General features: G+C 37.1%; 1 protein-coding gene and 2 long non-coding RNA genes across 3 annotated transcripts in view; 2 read left to right on the forward strand and 1 right to left on the reverse strand.

Moving 5' to 3' along the window:
• Window positions 1-21,293, forward strand: part of LOC149926736 (uncharacterized) — a gene marked incomplete at its 5' end in the record, with an annotated part of 46,504 nt that overhangs the window by 3,249 nt on the left and 21,962 nt on the right. The window lies entirely within an intron of this gene.
• Window positions 16,700-17,384, forward strand: LOC149926737 (uncharacterized). The gene is made up of 3 exons (XR_016474118.1): window positions 16,700-16,937; window positions 17,017-17,146; window positions 17,208-17,384. It is a non-coding gene; the product is annotated as an uncharacterized LOC149926737 (long non-coding RNA).
• On the reverse strand, window positions 17,765-18,688 carry LOC149926738 (uncharacterized). The gene is made up of 3 exons (XR_016473960.1): window positions 18,582-18,688; window positions 18,298-18,453; window positions 17,765-18,235 (listed from the first exon to the last, which is right to left on the reverse strand). It is a non-coding gene; the product is annotated as an uncharacterized LOC149926738 (long non-coding RNA).

The following is a 21,293-nucleotide window of genomic DNA, read 5'->3' on the forward strand; positions in this document are numbered from 1 at the left end:
GTGACATTTTAGTTCGCTACCGACTGTCGCTAGAGGCGCTGCGTTCTGGAATAGAATTTCAAAAATTGCCAGTCTCGCGCCAAATTTTTTATCAAATTCCTTGTGGCCTTCGAACAGCTGGGCAAGCTTTCGTAGCTTTATAATTGTATAAGCTTAGTTTTTAAGTAAGTATAAATCAATTATATATATTTTCAATATTATTGGTTAGAATATAATACAATAATATAAAGAATTATTTTTAAATTTATTTTTAAAATGTATTATTTAATTTTTAGAGTTTGGAAAAACAAGGCTTAATGAAACTGGTAAGACTAAAGTATAAACAAACATGGTAACCTGCATAGTTCCTAATTGTAACGAAAAAGAAAAACAAAGAAATAAACGAAGCTTAGGCGCTGATAGAATTAGTTTTCATTTATTTCCAAACAATCTTGATTTGAGAAAAAAGTGGATAAGCTCTATTTTTGGAAAAAGAAACGACGAAGACCTCTCAGAGTTTAAAATTTTAGTTGCAAAGGAAGGAGATGCGAAGGTTTGCAGCAAGCATTTTTTACCATAAGATTTTAGTGTTTCAACAAAGAGGAAGACGCTGTTAAAAAGTGCAATTCCAATTTTAAATTCAGAAAACAGCTGTAATGACCGAAAAAAAATTAAATCTAGTCCAAATATTTGTAAATTACAAACAAACCAAAGTAGAATTATTTTATCCCCTATTGGAAATATTGAGCCAAGACTAACATTTTATGACAAAGATAAAGTGAAAAAGAACCTTTTTGGATTTTCAAACCAAGATTTGACTATTTCAACAAGTAGCGGTGTTGAAAACACTGTTACTTCAAGCCAAGATAATACTAGTCAACAAAAAATCAAAAATCAGACTGTGATATTAAGGGACTGTGATTATGGTTATTTGTCAAAGGAATGTTATATTAATAACTCATCAGAAGACTGTGATGAGACTGGGTGTCAGTAACTACTCAAAAGACTGTGATGTCAGTAACTCGTCATTGAACTGTGATCTAGTCAACAATTTTAAAGACAGCGTTGGAGTTTTTACTTCCTCCAAAAACAATGCTACTTCCTGCCAAGACAAAGATGTTTTTACTAACAGCCCCAATTGTATCTTAACCTCCCCTAAAGGAAGTCATATAAAAGACCATGATATTGGAGTTTCTTTCAACAACAATGAATTGAAGTCTTCAGACTGTAGAGTACAATTGAAACAGAAACCTCGCATTGAATATAGGTCTGTCTCAACACAAGCTAGTCCTGTGGTCAGAAAAAGACAACCGATACTATCGACAAGAAAAGTTGGAAAAGAAAACTACAGGTTGAGGCGTAGAGTTATTGAACTTCAAAGAAAAATTTCTGATCTCACAGACAAGTTAAAAGCATATCAACTGAAAGCTAAACAAAGGGAAAACATCCAGTTCAGTAAATTAATGGACGCAAGTGCCAATAATGATCCAACCGCAAAATTTCTACTCGAGAAAGTTGTAGGTTTTGGGATCTTTAAAAAATCTCCCGCAGCATACAATTTCATCCAAGAATTGAAAATTCTTCATTTACCTCACAGATCTACATTAAAAAGATTTCTAGGTCATTCTACTGGCGAACAGGGAATTACAATTTTTGTCAAAGACCGTCTAAAAATGTAGCTCACCAAGCTTACACATGAAAATGAGAAGATTGGATCCTTAATTTTCGATGAAATGGCGATAAAACCTAAATTATTATATGATCGAAATCTGGATCGTTTCCTGGGTGAAACCACTTTAACCGAGAATGAAGGCATTGGAGACAAATTAGCTACCCATCTATTATGTTTTATATTTCAAGGGCTCTCCACAAATTTTCACCTTAAACTGGTTAAACCTGTTAGGTTTTTAACCAGAAAGATTGTTTCCCATCAAGCTTTGAGAAGATGAACGTTCTAAGAGCTGTGTTACTGTTCTCAGAGCCGCTCTTAAAACACTTAGAACGCTGCATATTGTCGACCAAAAAGATGATGAGAATTTGGAAGCTACAATATTTTTCATGGAGATGATGCGAAAGTGGTTTCAAATCAACGACATACACAATACCACATATGGCATTCATTTAAGATGTGAAAATAAATTGCCATTTAGAAATGTTGATGATGCAAGACTCGACTGGTTACTTTATGAATTTATACCATACGTTGAAATGCTCCAATACAATGCGACACTTAAAATGGAAAAATTGTCGGATGAAACATTTGAGGCATTCTCAGGGCCGTTTTGAGAGGGGCGCCGAAATTGAGTTGTGGGCCTTTTTGGTTTACCAAGAATTGGATTTGTTTATAAAATGTTTAATGAAAGCATTACAGATGAGTACGAAGATTACAAATGATAACGGGATTACAAATGAGTGCAAAAGAATACGTAATCATTACAGTTAGGGGGTACACCGGTTACGGGAAGCCATTTATTAGTTTCAGTTAAATAGTTTTAGTTAGATAGATATTAATTAGAGTCACGTTGAATTGAATTAAGATGTCCGAGAGAAAGAAGCATTCTGGTTCTTTTAATAAAAAAAGGAAATGGAGAGAAGCCGTTGAAGCAGAAAAGCCAGCGACAGCTTTAAAAAAGTTCATAAGTGTAGGCCTTAAAAAATCCCGCAAAAAAGTTTTTTAATTAAGTTGTTAAAGCAATTAATGTAATGAATAAAAGAATAAAGTTTACTAAGAACAACCCGTGAGTTAAAAATAAAAATATCCATTATTTTTATCTTAAACTCACGGGTTCTTCGTAAACTTAATTATTTTATTTCACATATTAACCGTGATTCTATTCAGTATGGACATTACAATTAATGTACTTTAGGTATACTAGTCTGGCCACCTTACCTAGTGTTTTAAGCTCCATGTAAAATGACCATGTACCATAAAGAAGGTATTAAATATGTTTACACAAAGTATTTATAAAGTGATTAAAGGGATTATTTATTGTTATGAAAACGGTAAATTTATAACATGGACATGGTAATGTTTTTTACGGGGGGGGGGGGTAGTTTAATTTAGTCTCAAAACAAGAGGGGTGTCAAAAACCCCTCTTGCCCGGGTGAAAAATATTTCTTGAGCCGGCCCTGGGCATTATTACTCACAACTAAATCAAATGTGGCTCTCGTGAAACACTTGTTAAATGAAGGTTTCCATTACGTCCTAACCAGGAAATTGTTAAGTGATCCTGTTGAAGCAACATTCAGCCATTTGCGCCACTCAGGGGGCTTTAGTGATCAAATGGATGTTCGTTCATGTACTCTAAGTTTAGAGCACTCGTTAAAAATAGGAATTATGAAAGCCTCCACATCGTCAAACGTTGCAATTGGAGGAAAACCGACTGCATTAGGTAGGCATCCAGTAAAGACAATCTTTTAAGTTCTTAAAAGTTTTGACTGGTTTTCTAATTTTGGTATATTTTGTTTGTTTAGAAAATTTGAATAGTAAAGTAGTTTTCTCACAGCCAGAGCATAATTCAAAAAGCATCACCACAATTGTACTCCCATTCGGATTTTAGTATATTCTTATATTTTTGTTTAATTTAATTTTCTTCGGCGCTAGCCTAGGGAAGTAGAAAATATTTGGTATGTTTTCCGTTGAGATTTGAGAGGGGCGTGGTGAAAAACGTTTTGGGGGGTTTGCCGGAAATTTTGTTAACTGGGATGTGGGAGTTTGAGTGTTGGCAAAACTGGTACATGTGTACGATTTCAAATAACAAATACAAAAGAACATAAATAAAATTTTATGGAGAATTTTCGTACGTTTCAGAATTTTGGGTAACTTTACTTTGAGGTCTTTCAAAACAGTTCAATGTTGGAAAAACCTAATAGATTTCTTTAGCCGCAGCCACTTTTATCTTCACTGGCCCCGTGCTTCACTTGTCACAGATATACCCAGAAGAATATAGGTACCGTATATAGTAGTCTTTAGAAATGCTTTAAAATTTCGTTTTAATAAAAACTGAAATTTAATTTGTAATAAACGCTTCTGATAAAGCTGAAGGTCTAATTTTCGATTCTGCGTAATAAGTGTCGGTGGTTCTTTGGTAGAACATCCGCCTGTCATACATGAGGTCTCGGGTTCAAATCCCGCCCGATGCGATCGCAAATTGATACTAAGACGAATACCGTAAACAATTGGTGGAAACCCTGCCATTTGGACGATGATATGTTTATCGTAACCATCAGCACTCGGTCCGTCCCAAAAGTCAATAAGAAGCAGTTGGAGAGAAAACACCCATATAAACTAAAGGCATACACAACAAACTCATCACCCACATCCGCCATAACTCAAACTACACGTAACAAGTACAAAAAGCAAACTTTCCAATAAAACTGAGTTGAAACCGTGGCGACGGTGAGCGTCCATGAAAAAAAAACAACCGCAAACTCACTCGTTAACGCTCACCGTCACATGGTGGTTTTGCCAACCTTTAAACTGAAAACATGGTTTTTGGACTTTGCCCCGGTAACGCGTTCGCAGCACACAGACAGACAGACACGGTGATTGTAAAACCCCTCCTAGAGGACATAGATCCCTCAGAGAAGTAAAAACCTCGTTTTAAAACTAGTGGGAGAGGATAAAACATATTTGCGACCGAAACGGCTCTAGGTGGCGCTGCGGTGGTGATGTTTTCCCGCCACACGCCACTTGCGTGTGTAGCTTCTGCTAGAGTCGAAAATTTGTAAATCCGTTGCTCTGTGTTGTGTTTTTATAATATAGAAATTCCCTCGAAAGGAATAAGATTTTTCAGTAAATTGCCGCGTCGGTTTTAAAACTTTGATTGCCAATAACGTCTGCTTATACGCCACCTCTTACTGTTTTCAACTGGTGCTTATATGAAACCTAAATGGTGAGTATTTGAATCGAAAATGGGGCTTATTCGAACCCTAAATGGTGGGTATTTGAACCCGAAATGGTTCTTATGTCAACCCAAAATGGTGTTTTGGTTTACCCATAATGGTGGGTAGTTGTACCCTAAATGGTGGTTTTTAGAACCCTTAGAGGGTGCTGAAATCAATCATTTAAGGTTTATTATTTAACCCTCTTTTAAGGTTCAATATCGAACCTAAAAAAAGGTGCGTAATGATACCAAAAAGGGTTCGTCCAGGGTTTCAGCCTTCTACACCCCAAAAGGTTGTTTTTTGACCCCTTTTCAATAACAGTGTACAAGCCCTCTGTATGCTTCGGCGACTGGCACTTTGCTCGGTAAGAATGCCACGCTACGAGTTATCCTGGGGGTCCCACGGTCGACGGCGGTCATACTGATGGAAGCGGAGGCGGCTATTCCTTCATTGTGCATTCGCCGGGGTCACTTCGATCTTCGCACTTTGTGGTGCGGCTGACGCGCCGGTGTTCTACCCTTTGCTGCTTCGCGATGAATTCCCGCCCTTGGAGATCTTAGAGCACTGTTTTGGAGAGGGCCGCCTCCCCTTCCTCCTTCGAGGGTGGCGCCTGGCTCAAAAAGCCTCCATCGCCCACGATCGTATCTCCAGGGACGAGTATAGGCTTCGTGCGTAGTTTAAATTTTTGTTATTGAGCGGAGCGAACGAGCGAAGCGAGTGAGTGGAGCTCTCACTGTCGTGACTTCAATGGGAAAGTTGGCTGTGTGTGTGTGTGTGGGTATGTGTGTGTGTCGCACTTGGGGGAGACAAGAAAGGGACTCTGAACGAGACGGAGAAGAGAGAGGGAAATTCGCGGTAGACGACCGCCCCCCAGTTTCTCCCCCCTCGCTCTCGGTCTCTCGCTCTCTCTTGAACCCGTTTCGGTTGTCCCTCTTCGTTTTCGCCCTCCCGCAGCCGCTAATTAGTCTCGGGCCAACAAATATTTTTTACCGTATTATTTTCCGGTATTCTTTCACGTATTGAAAGTTAGCGAGTTTTGCTTTTCGCCTGTATTCTTTACCGTATTATTTTTCGGTATTCTTTCGCGCATTGAAAATTAGCGAGTTTTGCTTTTCGCCCGTATTCTTTACCGTATTATTTTTCGGTATTCTTTTGCGCATTGAAAATTAGCGAGTTTTGCTTTTCGCCCGTATTCTTTACCGTATTATTTTTCGCTATTCTTTCGCGCATTGAAAATTAGCGAGTTTTGCTTTTCGCCCGTATTCTTTACCGTATTATTTTTCGGTATTCTTTCGCGCATTGAAAGTTAGCGAGTTTTGCTTTTCGCCCGTATTCTTTACCGTATTATTTTTCGGTATTCTTTCGCGCATTGAAAATTAGCGAGTTTTGCTTTTCGCCCGTATTCTTTACCGTATTATTTTTCGGTATTCTTTCGCGCATTGAAAATTAGCGAGTTTTGCTTTTCGCCCGTATTCTTTACCGTATTATTTTTCGGTATTCTTTCGCGCATTGAAAGTTAGCGAGTTTTGCTTTTCGCCCGTATTCTTTACCGTATTATTTTTCGGTATTCTTTCGCGCATTGAAAATTAGCGAGTTTTGCTTTTCGCCCGTATTCTTTACCGTATTATTTTTCGGTATTCTTTCGCGCATTGAAAATTAGCGAGTTTTGCTTTTCGCCCGTATTCTTTACCGTATTATTTTTCGGTATTCTTTCGCGCATTGAAAGTTAGCGAGTTTTGCTTTTCGCCCGTATTCTTTACCGTATTATTTTTCGGTATTCTTTCGCGCATTGAAAACTAGCGAGTTTTGCTTTTCGCCCGTATTCTTTACCGTATTATTTTTCGCTATTCTTTCGCGCATTGAAAATTAGCGAGTTTTGCTTTTCGCCCGTATTCTTTACCGTATTATTTTTCGGTATTCTTTCGCGCATTGAAAGTTAGCGAGTTTGGCTTTTCGCCCGTATTCTTTACCGTATTATTTTTCGGTATTCTTTCGCGCATTGAAAATTAGCGAGTTTTGCTTTTCGCCCGTATTCTTTACCATATTATTTTTCGCTATTCTTTCGCGCATTGAAAATTAGCGAGTTTTGCTTTTCGCCCGTATTCTTTACCGTATTATTTTTCGCTATTCTTTCGCGCATTGAAAATTAGCGAGTTTTGCTTTTCGCCCGTATTCTTTACCGTATTATTTTTCGGTATTCTTTCGCGCATTGAAAATTAGCGAGTTTTGCTTTTCGCCCGTATTCTTTACCGTATTATTTTTCGCTATTCTTTCGCGCATTGAAAATTAGCGAGTTTTGCTTTTCGCCCGTATTCTTTACCGTATTATTTTTCGGTATTCTTTCGCGCATTGAAAGTTAGCGAGTTTTGCTTTTCGCCCGTATTCTTTACCGTATTATTTTTCGGTATTCTTTCGCGCATTGAAAATTAGCGAGTTTTGCTTTTCGCCCGTATTCTTTACCGTATTATTTTTCGGTATTCTTTCGCGCATTGAAAATTAGCGAGTTTTGCTTTTCGCCCGTATTCTTTACCGTATTATTTTTCGGTATTCTTTCGCGCATTGAAAGTTAGCGAGTTTTGCTTTTCGCCCGTATTCTTTACCGTATTATTTTTCGGTATTCTTTCGCGCATTGAAAGTTAGCGAGTTTTGCTTTTCGCCCGTATTCTTTACCGTATTATTTTTCGGTATTCTTTCGCGCATTGAAAGTTAGCGAGTTTTGCTTTTCGCCCGTATTCTTTACCGTATTATTTTTCGGTATTCTTTCGCGCATTGAAAATTAGCGAGTTTTGCTTTTCGCCCGTATTCTTTACCGTATTATTTTTCGGTATTCTTTCGCGCATTGAAAATTAGCGAGTTTTGCTTTTCGCCCGTATTCTTTACCGTATTATTTTTCGGTATTATTTCGCGCATTGAAAATTAGCGAGTTTTGCTTTTCGCCCGTATTCTTTACCGTATTATTTTTCGGTATTCTTTCGCGCATTGAAAATTAGCGAGTTTTGCTTTTCGCCCGTATTCTTTACCGTATTATTTTTCGGTATTCTTTCGCGCATTGAAAATTAGCGAGTTTTGCTTTTCGCCCGTATTCTTTACCGTATTATTTTTCGGTATTCTTTCGCGCATTGAAAGTTAGCGAGTTTTGCTTTTCGCCCGTATTCTTTACCGTATTATTTTTCGGTATTCTTTCGCGCATTGAAAGTTAGCGAGTTTTGCTTTTCGCCCGTATTCTTTACCGTATTATTTTTCGGTATTCTTTCGCGCATTGAAAATTAGCGAGTTTTGCTTTTCGCCCGTATTCTTTACCGTATTATTTTTCGGTATTCTTTCGCGCATTGAAAATTAGCGAGTTTTGCTTTTCGCCCGTATTCTTTACCGTATTATTTTTCGGTATTCTTTCGCGCATTGAAAGTTAGCGAGTTTTGCTTTTCGCCCGTATTCTTTACCGTATTATTTTTCGGTATTCTTTCGCGCATTGAAAGTTAGCGAGTTTTGCTTTTCGCCCGTATTCTTTACCGTATTATTTTTCGGTATTCTTTCGCGCATTGAAAATTAGCGAGTTTTGCTTTTCGCCCGTATTCTTTACCGTATTATTTTTCGGTATTCTTTCGCGCATTGAAAGTTAGCGAGTTTTGCTTTTCGCCCGTATTCTTTACCGTATTATTTTTCGGTATTCTTTCGCGCATTGAAAGTTAGCGAGTTTTGCTTTTCGCCCGTATTCTTTACCGTATTATTTTTCGGTATTCTTTCGCGCATTGAAAGTTAGCGAGTTTTGCTTTTCGCCCGTATTCTTTACCGTATTATTTTTCGGTATTCTTTCGCGCATTGAAAATTAGCGAGTTTTGCTTTTCGCCCGTATTCTTTACCGTATTATTTTTCGGTATTCTTTCGCGCATTGAAAATTAGCGAGTTTTGCTTTTCGCCCGTATTCTTTACCGTATTATTTTTCGGTATTCTTTCGCGCATTGAAAGTTAGCGAGTTTTGCTTTTCGCCCGTATTCTTTACCGTATTATTTTTCGGTATTCTTTCGCGCATTGAAAATTAGCGAGTTTTGCTTTTCGCCCGTATTCTTTACCTTATTATTTTTCGCTATTCTTTCGCGCATTGAAAATTAGCGAGTTTTGCTTTTCGCCCGTATTCTTTACCGTATTATTTTTCGGTATTCTTTCGCGCATTGAAAGTTAGCGAGTTTTGCTTTTCGCCCGTATTCTTTACCGTATTATTTTTCGGTATTCTTTCGCGCATTGAAAATTAGCGAGTTTTGCTTTTCGCCCGTATTCTTTACCGTATTATTTTTCGGTATTCTTTCGCGCATTGAAAATTAGCGAGTTTTGCTTTTCGCCCGTATTCTTTACCGTATTATTTTTCGGTATTCTTTCGCGCATTGAAAGTTAGCGAGTTTTGCTTTTCGCCCGTATTCTTTACCGTATTATTTTTCGGTATTCTTTCGCGCATTGAAAGTTAGCGAGTTTTGCTTTTCGCCCGTATTCTTTACCGTATTATTTTTCGGTATTCTTTCGCGCATTGAAAGTTAGCGAGTTTTGCTTTTCGCCCGTATTCTTTACCGTATTATTTTTCGGTATTCTTTCGCGCATTGAAAATTAGCGAGTTTTGCTTTTCGCCCGTATTCTTTACCGTATTATTTTTCGGTATTCTTTCGCGCATTGAAAATTAGCGAGTTTTGCTTTTCGCCCGTATTCTTTACCGTATTATTTTTCGGTATTCTTTCGCGCATTGAAAGTTAGCGAGTTTTGCTTTTCGCCCGTATTCTTTACCGTATTATTTTTCGGTATTCTTTCGCGCATTGAAAGTTAGCGAGTTTTGCTTTTCGCCCGTATTCTTTACCGTATTATTTTTCGGTATTCTTTCGCGCATTGAAAGTTAGCGAGTTTTGCTTTTCGCCCGTATTCTTTACCGTATTATTTTTCGGTATTCTTTCGCGCATTGAAAATTAGCGAGTTTTGCTTTTCGCCCGTATTCTTTACCGTATTATTTTTCGGTATTCTTTCGCGCATTGAAAATTAGCGAGTTTTGCTTTTCGCCCGTATTCTTTACCGTATTATTTTTCGGTATTCTTTCGCGCATTGAAAGTTAGCGAGTTTTGCTTTTCGCCCGTATTCTTTACCGTATTATTTTTCGGTATTCTTTCGCGCATTGAAAATTAGCGAGTTTTGCTTTTCGCCCGTATTCTTTACCGTATTATTTTTCGCTATTCTTTCGCGCATTGAAAATTAGCGAGTTTTGCTTTTCGCCCGTATTCTTTACCGTATTATTTTTCGGTATTCTTTCGCGCATTGAAAGTTAGCGAGTTTTGCTTTTCGCCCGTATTCTTTACCGTATTATTTTTCGGTATTCTTTCGCGCATTGAAAATTAGCGAGTTTTGCTTTTCGCCCGTATTCTTTACCGTATTATTTTTCGGTATTCTTTCGCGCATTGAAAATTAGCGAGTTTTGCTTTTCGCCCGTATTCTTTACCGTATTATTTTTCGGTATTCTTTCGCGCATTGAAAGTTAGCGAGTTTTGCTTTTCGCCCGTATTCTTTACCGTATTATTTTTCGGTATTCTTTCGCGCATTGAAAATTAGCGAGTTTTGATTTTCGCCCGTATTCTTTACCGTATTATTTTTCGCTATTCTTTCGCGCATTGAAAATTAGCGAGTTTTGCTTTTCGCCCGTATTCTTTACCGTATTATTTTTCGGTATTCTTTCGCGCATTGAAAGTTAGCGAGTTTTGCTTTTCGCCCGTATTCTTTACCGTATTATTTTTCGGTATTCTTTCGCGCATTGAAAATTAGCGAGTTTTGCTTTTCGCCCGTATTCTTTACCGTATTATTTTTCGGTATTCTTTCGCGCATTGAAAATTAGCGAGTTTTGCTTTTCGCCCGTATTCTTTACCGTATTAGTTTTCGCTATTCTTTCGAATTTTGCTTTTCGCATACCGTATTATTTTTCGGTATTCTTTCGCGCATTGAAAGTTAGCGAGTTTTGCTTTTCGCCCGTATTCTTTACCGTATTATTTTTCTATTTTTTTCACTGTTAATAAAGAGTGGACTTATTATAAATTATAAAAAAGATTGGACTAATAATTCACGATTATCGTAGTACCCACGCTCAAGTCGTTGTCGAGAAGGCCGGCTCCGGGTTTTGAGACGTCCTAGTAAGTATCGCCGCCTACCGACCAAGTTTTAAATGGAATATACGAAAGCTGTCTGCTCGTTAAATGCGAAACGGTTTCGGTATTCAGATAAAATTGGGTAAATATGAATAAAATTGGGTAAATGCGAATAAGTTTAGGTGAATACGAATAAAATTGAAAAATGCGAATAATTTTGGGTAAATGCGAATAAGTTTAGGTGAATACGAATAAAATTGAAAAATGCGAATAAAATTGGGTAAATGCGAATAAAATTGGGTAAATGCGAATAAGTTTAGGTGAATACGAATAAAATTTAAAAATGCGAATAATTTTGGGTAAATGCGAATAAGTCTAGGTGAATACGAATAAAATTGAAAAATGCGAATAAGTTTAGGTGAATACGAATAAAATTGAAAAATGCGAATAAGTTTAGGTAAATACGAATAAAATTGAAAAATGTGAATAATTTAGGGTAAATGCGAATAAGTTTAGGTGAATACGAATAAAATTGAAAAATGCGAATAATTTTCGGTAAATGCGAATAATATTTGGTAAATGGAAACGAAATTCGGTATATGCGAATGAGTTATGGTAAATGCCAATAAATTTGGGTAAATAGAAACTAAATTGGGTAAATACGAATATGTTTAGGTAAATACCTATAAAATTTGGAAATACAAATAATTTTGGGTTAATTAAAAAATTGGATAAATGTGAATTTGTTTGAGTAAATACGAAAACCTTTCGGTATTTTCCAATAAAATTGGGTAAATACGAATAGAATTGGGTATATACGAATGAAAGGGCAAAAAAATTGAAATTAATCAAACTCCCATATCTTAAATAAATTTGAAAGGACCAAAACTAAAAATAAATGAAAGATTGTGAATGATTTTGTCGCCATCTATGTTAAAAAATAGAATGATATTTTATAGAAATTTCAGAGGGAAAAAATTGATAATATAGTATAGCTGCTGCCATCTATGTATAAAGATACGAAAAAGATAGATAGAATGGTTTTTGTGCATCTCTGCTCCCTCAGTTTCTCTGAAAACTTTATTTGTAAAATAAAAACGGACAGTCGTGGAAAAACGAACGCATCTGGGACAACTCAAATAAAACCCCAGTTCGTGGCTAGAAGCCGCTGGATGACATTTTCAGATGAGTCACTGAAGCAATAATATTGCGTTGACTTCTAACACAAGCAAAGAAATAATAGTTAACGAATATTAGTATATTTGTAATAAATCCTTGAATTGTTTAATTGAAATTAAGCACCGACCTGATTTTGGGCCGCTTTTTCAAAATCAGCCTCTTGGAGAGCATAGGTCAACAGCGTGAGATCGGTGTTGCCAATGTTTGGAAGTTGAAATTCCCATTGATGGGAAGTAAATTTCCCACAAATTCCCACACCCCTATTTAGCCCCGACCCCAACGAAAACTCACCGGAAAACATGCCATACTTTTCAAATTGTTTGAAAAATTTACTTTTTTAAATTAAATTTTATTGAAAATACAATGTTCAAATATTTTAGTTGTTAGGCCTATGCATTAATTGATTGTAGTATTATGAGGCACCCCTTTTATATTATTTATAAAAACCAAGATTCACGAAAATCATAGGTGGATCATTCTCTCTAACAAGTAAGTAGACAAATTTCGGGTCTCTGTAGGGTTGATCTTAGTCTGGGTTTAGTGACGTCAGAGCTTGTATAGAGAGCATACTCCAGAGATAAAAAAGACAGCAACTAAAGGGGCACTTAATTATTGAACAAAACTCTACCCTTGGATCTGGAACTGACCTTGAACAAATATGGTATAGGTTTTTAGGGGGGGGGGGGAATTCGAGGAGCCAATCCCCAAAATTTATCTCTCTCGGGCGCTCGAGACACGTTTCAGACGTGAAACGTACCATAAGTGATGTAAGAAACGTTAGATTCGGCAGTATAAGTTCAGAGTGAAGTTGAGGTGATACACAGTATAGGGCGGTTATAAAGAGCTGCCAGACCGACCACGACAAAGACTCTAGTCACAGGTAGCATAGCGTTTGGTCAGAGAGTATATAGTATAGAGAGGCGCCTCTCTTTCAAAAATCCGTCGCATGATTTTTTTCGCTAAAATGTCCACTAGTCTTAGACGTTTGAGGGCGCTACTAGCCTACTATTACCATTCGCCTCGAGCGGCGCGCGATTTAGGCATAGAATGACGCAAAAAGTTTTCTATTTATTGGATAATTTAACATCAATAAATCTATTAATATCTCTTTACCGGCGATAAATTGTCCGTCAACTAAGAAAATTAAGTCTCGTTTATCTTTTTTTAAGTTACCAAGGAATAAAGAACGGTGAATACGCTTTTTTATTAGATAAGCTTAGGCCTTGGGTATTAGCCCAGCTGATTATTATTATTTTATTATTATATTCACTTTCAAACTTTTAGTTTTAAACTGTGGCTGCAAAATGCAGAGGTGGGGGAAAATTTGATCGCTCGCGACTCCGTACTCTCCGTCAAGAGGGAGATTGGAAAATAAAACAACGTTTTTTTTCGTCCCCTCTTCCTGTCGCGAATGAAGGCTCAACACGAAGAGGAAATGTTGCCCTCTTTCGACCCTCTTCGGGAATTCCCTCTCTCAAAAGAGGAACTTTGGCGAAACTCCGGAGGGACGGTCCCTCTTTCCCTCGCCCTCTTTTTCAAAGCCCTCCCTCGAAAGAGGTAATTTTGCCCTCTTTCGACGCTCTTCGGGAATTCCCTCTCTCAAAAGAGGAACTTGGCGAAACTCCGGAGGGACGGTCCCTCTTTCCCTCGCCCTCTTTTTCAAAGCCCTCCCTCGAAAGAGGAAAAGTTGCCCTCTTTCGACGCTCTTCGGGAATTCCCTCTCTCAAAAGAGGAACTTGGCGAAACTCCGGAGGGACGGTCCCTCTTTCCCTCGCCCTCTTTTTCACAGCCGCTCTAGCAGAAAAGGAACCTTGTAGAAACTCTCCTGCACAGTGTTCCCGATATTTTGGCTAAAATTCCCGAGAATGCAAATAAGAAATATTTTTACATATTTAGTGTATGTAGCATACTTGGATTTGTTAAATCTAAAAAATGTTTCATGCGACCCCTAGCGGCCAAGTAAGCTTCCTGTGGCGTTTTGGACAATTTTGACTTAAGCAATGGATAGATTAAGCTGTTCATATTTTTTGGATTGTGATGTCTCGCGCGCAAATAAAGATACGAAACGAAAACCATCTCAAAATGCACAAAATCAGCCATCTTTTAACTCCAAACGAGGCAAGCCAATTTCATAGATCTTTTCACTATAGGTAGACAAGGAGTCATATAATGTAATAACCGTGAAAAATCGTTGCGATCTCTGTTAGGTCGACAACCATTGACGATTATCGATAATAAAACAATTTCTTTAATACAGCCCAAATCTCGCCAAAAATTTGGGAGGTTTTTGGGATGGAAAAATTAAAAGTTAAAAACAATTTCGAAATTTTAAATTTGCTTAAAAATAGTATTTTTTCCTTTTGAAGAATAGCAACCTATGTAAGACACAACCTTCAACTTTTTACGCAAACGTTAAAAGCGTCTTCATTTTTGAATAACATGAATTTTTAGACTATATGATAGAAGTTTAAAATTAAGTGGAATTTTTTCCTTGCTTGGTTTTATACAATCCTTGAAGTCAACGTAGACCGCCAAAAGCATGCAAGACGATTGTTTTCAGTTACGAAAAAGTTGTAGTTGATGTTCAACTATGTCAATTCAGACAGGGAAACGTACGCCTGAATGCACAAATGAAAATGAACAGGTGCAGCTGGAATCGAGTATCTCCATTAAAAAGTTTGCTTAGTCACTAGTCACTATATTTATATCCGAAAAAAGATATAAACGTGTTCGCCCAGTAAACACTTTATTTGCTAGGAGACAACTTAAATGATGTCATTCTAATACTTAAACTATCTTACGAAAGGAAAAGTCTCGACGATTTTTATTTTGGCGAAAACTGTTGAACGATCTGAACTCAGCCTTATGTTATGATATTATAACAAGGAAACAAAAATGAATTTTTGTAATATGAATCGTGTACCCGTGTGTGTGCTCAGATTGTTTATTTTAGTAATTATCTTAGTTTAAAGAGTGTAATTTAATATTTTTTACAATATTTTTGGAAATACTACTATAAATAATTATAAGTGAAAATAATTTTTTGTAACGAGATGGCGTTGGGAGCCCAAAATGAATTAAAATGACGAGATAATAAATTCGAGGAATTTAAGTAATATAAATTATTTGATATAAAAAGTAGATAAAATGTTCAAACTGAAAGTATAATTAAAATGAAAAAATCTATTCAAAGGTATACACGCCGAAGCGAGTCTCGAACTCACGCCCGTTAGTTTTAGCGCGCGACCTTAACCATTATACCGACCTTCCCGCTGTAACCCGGTTCAAAAAGCAAAATACATAGATTTACCAAAGCGTCCAAGTCTTCTTCTTCTAAATTATATGCACCAAAGTCGCCAGAGGCTGCTTGTAGGCGCTCAGAGGGTGCGAAGGTTGTTGAGGTAGAGTGGCTTAGACTTGAGAGACACCGTTGACTGTGGGAGCTGATTCCAAAGTGGGACAGTGTGTATGCAAAAATGGTGCTTGCGGTTCTATGTGGTTACACGCGGCACAAAACGTTTTTTGTCGTGCCCTCGAGTAAACGTTGTAGAAGAACGAGTGAAAAAATCACCTTCTTGTAAAATATTTGTGCCCGATAAAATTGAAAAAAACTCTCCCAAGCAGTGATGGGCACTCTTCTCTCACCGTGAGATGCTCTAAGCTTCCAATGGAGAGAAGCGTGAGATGTGTTTCCAAGCTATGAATTTAAGTGAGAGGAAATAATAATTTTCAAAGAATGTATTTGGAGTGTGAGCGACGTTAATTTAATTAGTGAAGTGCGATGAGAGGAGATCAGCTAAAAAGTTAGTTTGCGGTGGTGAGAGGAGGTGAGTTTGAGTTTAGTTGTAAGAAAACCAAAACAAAGGAAATATATAAACATGACCTTCTTGGAAATAATTATGTATTTTTGGCCAACAACAAAAATCCCAAACGTACAATAACATAATATGCTGACGTTAAAAGGCTATAAAGAAGTTAAAGACCGTAAATCTAACGTGGCCACATGCCAGTGATGGTCGTTGTTCTACCCTTGTGATAACAGTGTAATAATCTGAGAGGAGGTGAGATGTGCGAAACTTCAAAAGGAGAGGAGCGTGAGAGGAGGTTCACAAAGTACGCATTTCAGAGAGAGGAGATTGAAAGGAGATATTTTATGACTTCCATAAACGGAAAAGAGCGTGAGATGAGATCAGAGTTTTCAACCAAACTAGCGGGAGTGTGCGCGAGGTTAGATTTATTAGCGAAATTCGATGAGAGCAGATGAGATAGAAATTTAGTTTACGGTGGTTAGAGAAACGGGAATGAGGTGGCTGAAGGTTCAAAACGAACTGGTGACAAAATCGGCCGTTGGCGGCAGCATTCTAGTTACCTATGAGATTTCTATGGCCAAACCTTCACCTCCTCCGAACTCAATAGGGGGAAAGCACACCACGCCGATTATATTCGCTAGCGAAACGGGTATAGGCGGCGCCACAGTCGCTACCCCTGCAGCTTGGTTTGTCTGCGTACTTTGTTGATCAAAACAAACGATTAATATGGCGGATTGTAGGCGCAGAGGTGGCATAAATTACGAAGTACCTTTCTGTAGTAATACTGCCCTTAAAAATATTACAATTCGAGTAAATGGTGAGAAAAGAACGTTGGAGTTATCGTTTCACAATTTTCCGAAATGCAAAAATCTTTTTAATGTGTGGTTAACTAATATAAAATCAGGGAAGATGCCTAGTTAGTGGGCACAGATTTGCAGCGCCCATTTTAAAGATAAAGACTTTTTAGAAAGAGATGGTGAGACACAAGTTTTACTTGTTATTACTGATTTTAAAGTTAATATTATTAAATATATATGATAATAACTGTCATTTAGATGAAGATAATTCAAGAGACGCATGAAATGCAGTGCCATTCCAAGCAATAATTTACCATGTAGACTTATTACAAATCCAATGTAACTAAATGAAAAGAGAGGACCCTATGTTTTGTGAATCGTTTTAAAGGTGATCTGTTTTATTATATACTGCAAAATAAGGAAATGCTAATGAATTAAATTAATTTTAGGTCAAGCCGTTCGATTGTCATTATCGCTGGAAAATATTACATTGAGGCCCACAAAATTATGCGTTAAAAGGGCATATTTTTCAATTTTGTATTGGACCCCAATTTTCCTATCTTTGCCACCCTGATGGTTCGGTATGAGTTTTCGAGTTGATTAATAACATTTCGAACTATTGCCGCAGATCCCAATATGATTAAAAATAATACTGTAAATTCAAATGGTTTTTATTTTTAATACTTTTTTGCGTATCTTAACATTTTATTAACTTCTATTGTAATTTCTAATTAAGTGGTTTCTTCAATGAATTTAATTGCTTTTAACTTTGAATTAATTCTATAATACATTTGTTTTTGCCATTTTAGTTAACATGGCTTTGAGTAGAAAATTCATAACATAAATAGTTCAGTTCATTTGTTATCTACAAATACTAATTGGCCAAAATTTAAAATAGGAACTAATTTAACATATTAAAAATATAACTTTCCTTGACTAGAAGTGTAAATTTAATTATAACTTTTCTTTAACTAAAATCTAAAATAAAAATTATATATTTGGACAACGTTTTCTTCCAATATTGTCAGTCTCTCTTAATATCAATTAAAAATAGCCCTTGAGAGAATAGACAAAAAAATGAAAAGGCCTAGCTGAATTTTTCCATAGTAGCCTCTACAGTCGTTATCCAGTAGATTCCTTCCTTTCCAACTTAGTTATTTTGTGCCACTGCCTCTTCAATTGATATTATCTTTGCTACAAATGGACTCTCCACAAATATTTCATCCCGACTAAAAGCTAGAAATAAATTTTTGAGACTAACTAAGTGACCAAATAAGAGTACATAAACCTTTTTGAGCCAGGCAAATTTAACCCTCGCAACTCTAACCATTTTATTACCGTACAATACCAAAGGCACAGTTAGTTCTTTTCCTTCATTTTACCCCACTTCTAAAGTCAGAAAGTTGGGATAGCTCTCAGTATCTTTATATATAAAATAGACCAGCAATTTACTGCATGTTTGCAAAAGCCTGAATTTCTAGAATAATAATTAAAACAGGTTACATTAAAGAATTGGGTTTTAATAAAAAATATATTTACCCACTATTGCATGAACAATGGACCTTTCAATGCTGTGTTTTCCATCACCAACTTCAAATTTTAACTTTTGTTTTAAGCATCCGCACACCTTATTCTATGGATCAAGAGTAGACTACTCTCCAATATACTTAAAAATTTCAAGCATGGAGCGATTCACTAATATACCAAATAAAATTATTTAAAATACATTATACATTATACAAAATGCTGAAGCTACTAGTCTATGAAATTAGAACAATCTGGGCTTGTTCTAATGTGAAGATAATAATAAATTTCCTACATACCTTTAAAACTAGCTTTCAAACTGATCCCTTGTATGAATTCTCCAAGGCCTACTCATAGTGTTATTAAACTCGAATATTTATACTTATATTTACGAATTCAATACCTATTGACAGTACAAAATTAATAATAAATGTCGTATATACACCTTTGTTAATACAAAACATTAGAACACGCTTTAAAAAAAAGCTAAAATCGTTAGTAAATTTCTGGTAAAATGTTTTAATTGATGTTATAAAACGCGCATTTTCGCATAACGCCATTACCCGTATCACCCAAATATAGTTCTAGGCAGTGTGACTAGGTGGCGCAGCTGTAGTTTTCGGTGGCGAATAGAACGCTCTATTGTTATTACCTTGAAACGATAACAAATTCCCAGTTTTAATTATTTCGTTGCTTTAAACACGGTGGAGAATTCATTATTTCGAAAATATTTTAATGCGTAACATTTCAAAATAAGCTTATTTTAAATATAAAATAAGCTTATTTCATATTGTAATATAATCTAAGCTAATTTTATATTGTAATCTAAGCTTAATTCATATTTTAATATAAGCTTACTTTATATTTTAAGGTCAGCATATTTCATATTTTAAAGCTTATTTCGCATTTTAAAGCTTATTTCGCATTTAATAATGCTTATAGGGTATCAGAGGGCACCTTCACAAGTGTTCTCAATGATATATTATATTGCATGGGCCTACTGAAAATATATCATTATTTCATTATTTTTTCCCCTAGGCACGAGCCATTCAACCATGTGACAACCCCTTCCAAAAAGACGTTACAAGAGTCAAGCTATGATAAGACGCAACATGTCGTGAAAACTTTTTCGTAAGCTTATATCATATTTAAATTGAAACTTATTTGAACCACCTGTGACACTACTCAAAGTGCCGGTTGTAGTATAACAACACCCCCCCCCCCCTTCCCCATAAATATTTTGCGGAGGGGAATGTGTTTTTTATATATGCTTATTTTATTTAGTTACTGCTTTGCAACATTCATCTGCGGTTGGGGTTTTTTTAAATAGTTTTTTATTTCTTCGTGAGAAATTAATTGTAAGCTTTTACCATATTTAAACTTATTTGAACGACCGCTTTTTACACGGCTATTTCTGAAGTAAGTATATCTCGTGGTTTAATTCAAGCTTATTTCATATCGTATTGTTTTTGTTCTTCATTTTTATTGTCAAGGGACGTTTCACTTTCTGTAATTTGAGTACGCGTACATGCTTTACAACCAAGTCGACGGATGCTCGCGATTGCGTTTACATTTTATCTTTCATGTAACTTCATTTTAACTTAAAACCAAATCAAGTCCATTATATTTTATTAGAATACCACAAAACTATATACAATATACAACAAAAGGTTTTACAATGATAAGCTACTACATGGAAGATATTCGGCGAGACTCACTGAAGGTGTTGGGCGGTCGGCAAGGTCGAGAGAAGATAACGGAATCCATGACAGGTCCATTGGGTTATGCTAATCTCACCGTCCGCAAGAGAACCATGAGAGTAGAATAAAGATAAGTTAGGTAAACGGAATTATTTTATGGAGATAACGAGATTTATAACTATACTTCTCGTTGCCGCCAGGTGTGTGATAGAACTACAGCGGTAGGTCCTCCCACTCCTTGTAAGACAGAAGATTGGACACATTTTCTAACGTTATCCTGTTCCTTCGATAACGCAAAATAGAGCCAGCAACTGAGAACATCCTCTCCACGTCGGCGCTAGCCGATGGCATGCTAAACACTCTCTTGGCCAATTCCGATAGCGTCGGATATTTCTTTGAATAGCCTTTCCAGAAAAGAAGAACGTCCGACTCCACGGGCTGAACCGGTTCCTCCAGATATCTAGCTATCTCCGTTTTCAAGGAAGACTGCCGATTCTGGGAGCTGTTGGTCGGTTGCACTGCGGTTCGGTTGCTCCGCACTCCAGTCCAAAGTCAGACTGCTGGTGTTTTCTGGTTGTCGTCGTCCTCCTTTTCCACGTCGTCACCTGTCGGTTGTAAACGTCCCACAAACTCTAAGAGATCTCCTCCTTTCCTTGTACGATGTCTATCGTCCATGGGAAACGACTCTGTTAATGAACCGCATTAATACTGTTTCTAGAAGTACGGGATAGCTTTTTTCGCGGTCTTTTCGACCCCTCTTTATTTGGCCGTCCGCTAGTCGGCCACTACCTGGAACAATCGGTTAGGGGCATAGGCTTGAGTCTTTCGCCCCAGAACATGGAGAATGGGGGTTAAGGGGGGTAAACTCTAGATGAACGCGCCCAGCAAAATCCCCCCCCCCCAAAAAGTGTTAAAGATTCTGCTTACCAGAACAAGTCGCTCCATGGCGGAATAGACAGAATTCCACCTAGTAGCACCCATTGCCTTGACGTCGAGGCCGTGTGGTGCCTTCTTCCTGAATGCTTCACTCCACTTGGGTGAACGACGAAGAAACGTGATCCAATCGTTGAGTCGCTTAATCATTGTTTCGGCGCGGATACAGTGTTTCACGGAGTTGTTTACAACGAGTTGGAGGGAATGGCAAACACACCGCTTCTGTGTCCATGTGTCGTGAACGATGTCATCGTTGAGTGCGTCCTCATTGGGAGAAGACACAGGCGATGAAGAACCGGGTGAAATGATTTGATTCCAAGTATTCCAGCCTTAAAAAGACCAAAAGAGAATTTTTAGAACCAAGAGGATATCGTCCAC

Source organism: Leiobunum rupestre, chromosome 9 (assembly GCF_980474605.1).
Source record: "Leiobunum rupestre chromosome 9, qqLeiRupe1.1.hap1, whole genome shotgun sequence".
Classification (NCBI taxonomy): domain Eukaryota; kingdom Metazoa; phylum Arthropoda; class Arachnida; order Opiliones; family Sclerosomatidae; genus Leiobunum; species Leiobunum rupestre.